The sequence below is a fragment of the Sinocyclocheilus rhinocerous genome, unplaced genomic scaffold, assembly GCF_001515625.1.
Source record: "Sinocyclocheilus rhinocerous isolate Xijiao unplaced genomic scaffold, SAMN03320098_v1.1 scaffold943, whole genome shotgun sequence".
Classification (NCBI taxonomy): domain Eukaryota; kingdom Metazoa; phylum Chordata; class Actinopteri; order Cypriniformes; family Cyprinidae; genus Sinocyclocheilus; species Sinocyclocheilus rhinocerous.
The window spans coordinates 322,575-329,636 of NW_015626129.1; the positions used below are offsets into that span (position 1 = coordinate 322,575).

At 41.8% G+C, this 7,062-nt stretch overlaps 1 protein-coding gene and 1 long non-coding RNA gene across 2 annotated transcripts in view; one reads left to right on the forward strand and one right to left on the reverse strand.

The window, feature by feature from the left end:
* LOC107711073 (transmembrane protein 255B) overlaps positions 1–7,062 on the reverse strand; it is a 45,507-nt gene that overhangs the window by 18,240 nt on the left and 20,205 nt on the right. The window lies entirely within an intron of this gene.
* On the forward strand, positions 2,479–5,763 carry LOC107711081 (uncharacterized). The gene is made up of 3 exons (XR_001636664.1): positions 2,479–2,490; positions 3,934–3,940; positions 5,698–5,763. It is a non-coding gene; the product is annotated as an uncharacterized LOC107711081 (long non-coding RNA).

A 7,062-nucleotide genomic window follows, 5' to 3' on the forward strand; every position in this document is an offset into this window, starting at 1 on the left:
AACAAGGTCAATTATTTATTAGGTTTATAATATAGGCCTAACATAATATAATATCAAAACAAACTGAAGCACTTAAACTGATAGAATAAAATAGAATAGAATAGAAAACAAACTGAAGCATTTGAACTAAGATCAGTAAGTTAAATATTTTTTTAAAACGTGAACGTGAATTCTTCTATAGCTATCTAAATATCCCTCTAAAGTACAGTTTGCACAATACACCTGTGTGTGACTGTAAATGTCTCTGAGTTTTGTTACCGTTCTGTGCCCATCATCCGCTATTTCCAGCACTTAATCAAGACACTATTTTTTTAATACATGATGACGTTTTATTTCACGTCATTGCGTTTACGTTGGCTCTCGATTTGAGCTATTTCGTCCGCAACCATTAAAATATTCGGTTTCTACAGCGACTCATTTGGCACACATCATTCTCTTTCTATGAAACCTGTAAACCGCATTTTGGTTCTAACTCTATAGCGAAGCGATATCAACTTTATAGCGGTTTACCCGATCATTGCAATTCATTCGCTTTCGCAAATGGCTTTCCCAACTCATTTATGCATGTGCGCGGCCGCGGTGGAAGAAGATTGCTTACAACCTCATCCGGTTATATGAGGGGGGCGAGTGGAAGACTGCCTTCATTACTCCATCTGGGCACTATGAGTACCTCGTTATGCCGTATGGCTTGGTCAGCACCACCTCCGTATTCCATGACTTCATGAATGAGATGCTCCGGAACTTCCTGAACTGATTTGTAATTGTGTACATAGATGACATGCTTTTCTACTCCAGGAGCCTGGCCAAACATTTCCGGCATAGCGGTTTACCCGAGCATTGCAATTCATTTGCTTTCGCAAATGGCTTTCCCAACTCATTTATGCATGTGCGCGGCCGCGGTGGAAGAAGATTGCTTACAACCTCATCCGGTTATATGAGGGGGGCGAGTGGAAGACTGCCTTCATTACTCCATCTGGGCACTATGAGTACCTCGTTATGCCGTATGGCTTGGTCAGCACCACCTCCGTATTCCATGACTTCATGAATGAGATGCTCCGGAACTTCCTGAACTGATTTGTAATTGTGTACATAGATGACATGCTTTTCTACTCCAGGAGCCTGGCCAAACATTTCCGGCATGTTTCAGAGGTCCTCCAGAGGCTCTGCGAGTACAATCTGTTCCTCAAAGCTGAGAAATGCGTTGGCGCTGGTGGCCTTGTGGTCAGTGCACCAACATATAGTCCAACTGCGCCTCTGGCGACCCGAGTTTGATTCCCTTTGCCAATCCAACTCCCCTCTCTCTGCCCTATGCTTTCTTGTCATGTCTCCACTGTCTCCAATGTCTCCAAAGGCATAAAAAGGTCAAAAATATAACTTTAAAAAAAGCTGAGAAATTCAGTATTCATCAGAGTACCATCCACTTCCTCGGTTACATAGTAAGCAAGAACGGGGTCAAAATGGATGAGGAGAAAGTATCGCTGCTACCTCCTGGCCCACTCCTACCACGGTGAAAGAACTCCAGAGATTCCTTGGATTTGTGTACTTTTACCGCAGCTTCATCCAAAACTACAGTATCCTGACATCACCCCTCACTTCACTATTAAAAGGCAGGCCCAAGTCTCTGTCCTGGACCCCCAAAGCTGACGAAGCCATGCAAGCCCTGAAAACTGCCTTCACTACTGCACCACTCCTAAATCACCCTGTCCCCAATAAGCCATTCGTGGTTGAAGTAGATGCTTCTACTACTGGAGTGGGTGCAGTCTTGTCACAGCAGCAGGAGAAGTCAACAAAGCTCATTCCATGTGCTTTCTTTTCCAATAAATTATCCCCGGCGGAGCAAAATTATGACATTGGGAATTGTGAGCTTTTGGCCATTAAGCTTTCCCTGGAAGAGTTGAGGCACTGGTTAGAGGGAGCTTGACATTTTATTGCCCTCACTGATCTACAGTATTTAAGAGAAGCAAAGAGACAAAACCCCAGACAAGCCAGATGGGCGTTGTTCTTTACCAGTTTCCAATGCAGCATCTCCTATCAACCTGGCTCCTGAAACACACGAGCTGATGCATTATCCTGACTTCATGCCCCCTCTGACATCACCGAAGAACCCGAACCAGTGCTTCCGTCCACTCTTTTTGTCAACCCCATCCAGTGGAGTATCGATGAACAAATCTCTGAGACCTCCAAAAGTGAACCTGCTCCGCCGGGGTGCCCTCCAGATCGCACTTACATTCCCAGAAATCACCTCTGGGGTTCCTCTGCCCAACCCTCGATGCCCATGGTCACACCTAGGAGTGGATTTAATCACCGACTTACCTGCTTCTGATGGAAATAACTGCATCCTGGTTATCATTGACAGATTCTCCAAAGCAGGCAAACTGATTCCTCTGAAGGAACTCCCCACAGCCATGGAGACTGCAGAGGCCCTGTTTAACCAGTTTTTTTTTTTTTTTTGCAATTTTGGAATTCCTGAGAACACTGTTTCTGACCGTGGTCCACAGCTTATTTCACATGCTTGGAAAGCTTTCTTCTCACTCCTAGGTGTGACTGTCAGCCTAACATCCGGGTACCATCCAGAATCCAATGAGCAGATGGAGAGGAAGGTGCAGGAGATCAGTTGCTTCCTTAGGACCTTCTGCCAGAGCCGCCAGAACTCCTGGAACCGATTCTTTGCCTGGGCCGTGTATGCCCAAAATTCCCTGCGACAACCATCAACGGGTCTCACCCCGTTCCAGTGCATGCTGGGCTTTCAGCCACAATTATTCCCCTGGTCAGGCAATCCCTCGGAGGTACCATCCATCAATCACTGGTTCCGGGAGAGCGAGAGGGTATGGGACGAGGCTCATCACCATCTTCAGCAGGCAGTGCGCAGACAAAAGATCTTTGTAGATACTCAGAGAAGGAACACCCCAGCATACCAACCTGGACAACTCGTCTGCACCTGCCTTGCTGTAAACTAAGTTCCAAATACATCGGTCCATTACAGGTCGTAAGACAGGTTAACCCAGTCACATACGAACTCAAGCTCTGTTCACAGTACAGAATTCACCCAGTGTTCCACGTCTCCCTATTAAAACATCACTACACACCTGTGTCTGTTCCTTCCACAGAGCCTGACCCTGGTAATGAGCCTCCTGTACCATAAATAATCGACTACCCCATCTACTGGATCTGCTGGAGCGGACCATGGAACGGGGGTAATGTCACAGATCTGCCAGGCTCTCTCACTTCCACCACCCAGCGTTCCCTATGACCGGAGTACTAACCACCTGCACCTGTCAGCGATTTCTTCCTTATCAGCGCACTACTTAAGCACACACCTCAGCCTCAGTCTGGCCTTAAACAAGGAAAGGCTCACTTACCTGGTCTCCATGTATTCCGGTGAAGATTACTGGTTCTCCTCGTCTGTTCCCGAAGATATTTACCTGCTATACTGACCCACTGGTCCAGTCGCTGCGGTGTGTGCATCTCCATCCCCTTCGCCTCCTGTAAACATATCAGGACTGCTATCTTCATCATCTTGCCACTACTCGTTCATTTTGCATCATTCTACTCACCTGTTCTCTCCCGATCCTGCCCTCTGCTCCAATGAAGTGTTGTCTGGATTCATCTAACCCCTGTTCAGTATATATTTCCTAACAATAATTCCAATTGGTGATGGTGGTGCCGAAATCATTTAAGTTTTAAATTGCAGTAGCATCTGTGGTGGAAATTGCATTATTACATTTTAGCAATAAAAAAAGCTAACTCATTTGTCTTCCTATGGATAATTTCATAGGCAGAATTGTATGTATCCTACATAATTAATATTTTAACTCATAATTTGACAAATTTACTGCCTGATTGAAAATTATGCACAATTAATTTTTTCTGCTCTCAAGTGATATTGATACCTTCACATATCAGATGCATCATATTTCTCTCCAAAACTTGAAGAGTTACAGTATTGTTGTAGGGAGAAGTAGAAATTATGGCACAGATGTGGGACAGTCATATATTTTAAAATATAAATCGTTTTCACAATATATTTATATATATATATAGAGAGAGAGAGAGAGAGAGAATAAATTGATCAGATTCTGGAACATAAAAGTTCCTAAAGTTGAAGAAATAACAAAATGTTGATTTGAAAAAGAAATATTTCTCAGGAATGTCTCATTTTCCCCATCTTAACATTTCTCCTTTTTTTATTTTTATTTTTTTAAATCTTGAATTAAAACCAAATAGAATCAAATGCCCTTTAAGATTACCATCACCATGTTCTGGCAGTCGAGCTACAGGAATATAGATGGACAGTAACTTCTCCTGTGCCATTGTTGAGTTGGACTGAGAAATTGGTCATTTCATTTCTGCCATAATAAAAACTATACAGTAGGCTTAAGATGTTGGCTTAAAGTAAGTTGGCTGCCAGTAAATCAAACTGCCTCAAAGAACTGCTTTAGATGGCCATTGAAAACTTTTCTCCTATATAAAAACCACCAAAGCCTGAAGAAACAACACATCCTTGTGAAAGTTTCTGTGATTTGTTCTATGACCGCCTGAAATACTGACGAATGCATTCAAATGTTTCCCAAGAGTTTTAATTGTCAAAACATTAGGCTTGTTTTAATGTCTATCTGGGTTTAAATTTCTTTAGGGTAGAGGGAAATTTTTCATTTAGAGCTACCAATGTGTCATTTGTTTTTGCTAATTTGATTATAGGTCTCCAAAACAAAGTTCGGCATTCGACAAACAGTTTTACTGGCAATTATATATCACAATATATCACATTTTATCAGCAACTATGAAATAATTTACTGTATTTAGTTTTGTTAATTTAAGGTGAAATAATTGTTTATTGGTGCCAGAAAATGTACAGAGCCAAACTCTGAACTCTTAAAGTTATTTTAGGGTTGCACAGACAAGTCGACTACGCACAGGTACTTCTGCAAGATATCTGTTAAAGATCGCTTCATTTGGAAAGCATCTGCTGTGTATAAACATCTGATAGATCCTACAGAGATATGCAAACATCTGATAGGTCTATAGAGGACACAACACTATAAGAAATCTTAGAATCCACATTTACACGTTCCAAACAGTTAAAATGACAAATAAATGTATACTCCGAAAGTGCTCCACAAGACATGTGTGATTTTACAATCTGGATGCTCAAATTGAACAGGAGAATGCACGTTTTAAACTGCTTCTTGTACAGGTATCGCCGTTGTAATCTAATGCGCTGCTGCATTGTAACACATACACATAGGCTACAGACAGTAGCTCGTACATCACGCGCATAGGCGTAGCTTGACATTTGAGTTTGGGGGGGCCAAACCGAACCGGTGGATTTGGTCAGACGTACTTTTAAACACATTTTAGTTTTGCTATAGTAAATCTACATATTCACATAGAGCAGTGGCAAGTGCATGAGGTTGTCATGGTAACCACATACATTGCCCACGAATTACAGCTGCGCTTCTATTTTGCCACACTAAACTTAGCAATAAACACGTTTAAAATGCACAATAAACATGTCTGTCAAAACGATCTCAAAGGAGGCTTTTATTAAGCAAATCAAGGAGTGAATTACTCATCCACTGTTTTTAAAACAGACATTTGTTGGGCTTGATTCAAGTTAATGCACAATGAGGCGCACACTTTTTATTTAGTCTTATTGAATAGACGATAAACAGTTTATATTCTAAAATCTATTTAAAGGTTGTGTTCTGTGAAAATTAAATAACATTTGGATGTAAATGATCGGCATAAAAGTAGTGTGCAGCTAAACCGGCTGCGTCCTGTGGATCGCCTTTATCTGATTGTCCGGGTCCGGAATCATTAAGCACGGCATTAATATCTTCATCGGAGTTTTCCGTTGTCTCCAGATTTCTCTGCAGTTGTGTATGTTGTTAAAAACGCAAAACATCATTTTATTCCACACAACAGGCAAGCATTACCATTAAGTATATTATGCACCAGAATGCAGATTCGTCACGTGACAATTCTTACGCAAATGAGATTGAGGGAGACGTTAAGTTTGTTTTGATTTATTAATTTACTTACAATAACAATTTAAAATGTATTAACTTTTACGTATTCACTTTTACATGTATTATTAACTGCATTATATGCATTTTTACTTCATAGAAAAAACTTTATAAATAAATATTTAGTAAAATTCTTAAATCGCTATGGGGGAGCCAGGCACCCCTGGCCCCCCCACAAGCTACACCCATGATCACGCGCAGATCAAGATCACTCAGAATCAATGTGCTATTCAGTAGCGCGGAAATGTATTGTCAACACTGTTCTGATTTCTCAGTAAAATAGCTTAGAAACTGAAAAGTTCTATCATATATTTCTTAGTAACTAAAACCCACAGCTTCACTATTAGTAGAGAGACGCTGCCAGGTAGAATTAATTCACACACGCAATCGCTCTCTCGCTATTGCATTCATATAAATGCAATCTTTACTGTGCTACTTTATCTGTATCGGATTCAGAACGAGCAGAAATCTGTGAGAAATATAACGACCCAAAGACAAAAGAACTGATAAAAATGAGCTGTTATAGGAGCAATAGCCATGTGGGCAGCGCTGTGTCATATGCCATAGCTGTGCACAAGGTATTCGAGACTCAGCTCAAGGTTCAGGCTTATTTGTTCATTAATGACGTCATCAGCGTCTAATTGACTAGTTGACTCGACTTTCATCATAGAAATTTTAAAAATCTGAAGTAGTTCAAACCCTAACACAGAATATGATACATTTCTGATAATATTGTATTGGGGGAAGTCGTGGCCTAATGGTTAGAGAGTCAGACTCGTAACCCAAAGGTTGCAGGTTCGAGTCTCGTACCGGCAGGGATTGTAGGGGGGGGGAGGGAATGTACAGCGCTCTCTCCCACCTTCAATACCACGACTGAGGTGCCCTTGAGCAAGGCACCGAACCCCCAACTTCTCCCTGGGCGCTGCAGCAGAAATGGCTGCCCACTGCTCCGGGTGTGTGCACTTTGGATGGGATAAATGCAGAGCACTAATTCCAAGTACGGGTCACCATACTTGGCCACATGTCACGTCACTTT